The sequence below is a fragment of the Morus notabilis genome, unplaced genomic scaffold (assembly GCF_000414095.1).
Source record: "Morus notabilis unplaced genomic scaffold, ASM41409v2 Scaffold2038, whole genome shotgun sequence".
Lineage (NCBI taxonomy): Eukaryota > Viridiplantae > Streptophyta > Magnoliopsida > Rosales > Moraceae > Morus > Morus notabilis.
The window spans coordinates 1-262 of NW_010364152.1; positions in this window are offsets into that span (position 1 = coordinate 1).

Genomic DNA, 262 nt, shown 5'->3' on the forward strand with positions numbered 1-262 from the left:
TAAAATTTAAATCAATTACATACATGCTGCAAACAAACAAAATAGTCCTTTGTTTTTTAGTCACACCCACATGTATTGCAAGTCTCATCATATAATCCAGCTCTTAAAGCAATGAGCTAAGCAAATGGTATTTTCCTACAAAACCAGAAGTTTCTCCCAAACCGCTGGTAAACTGCCTCTTGTTTCGCTTCCAAGTCTTTATCACATCACACCAAAAAAAAAAAAAAAAAAAAAGTCCCCCATTACCTCCCTATATAAGGAC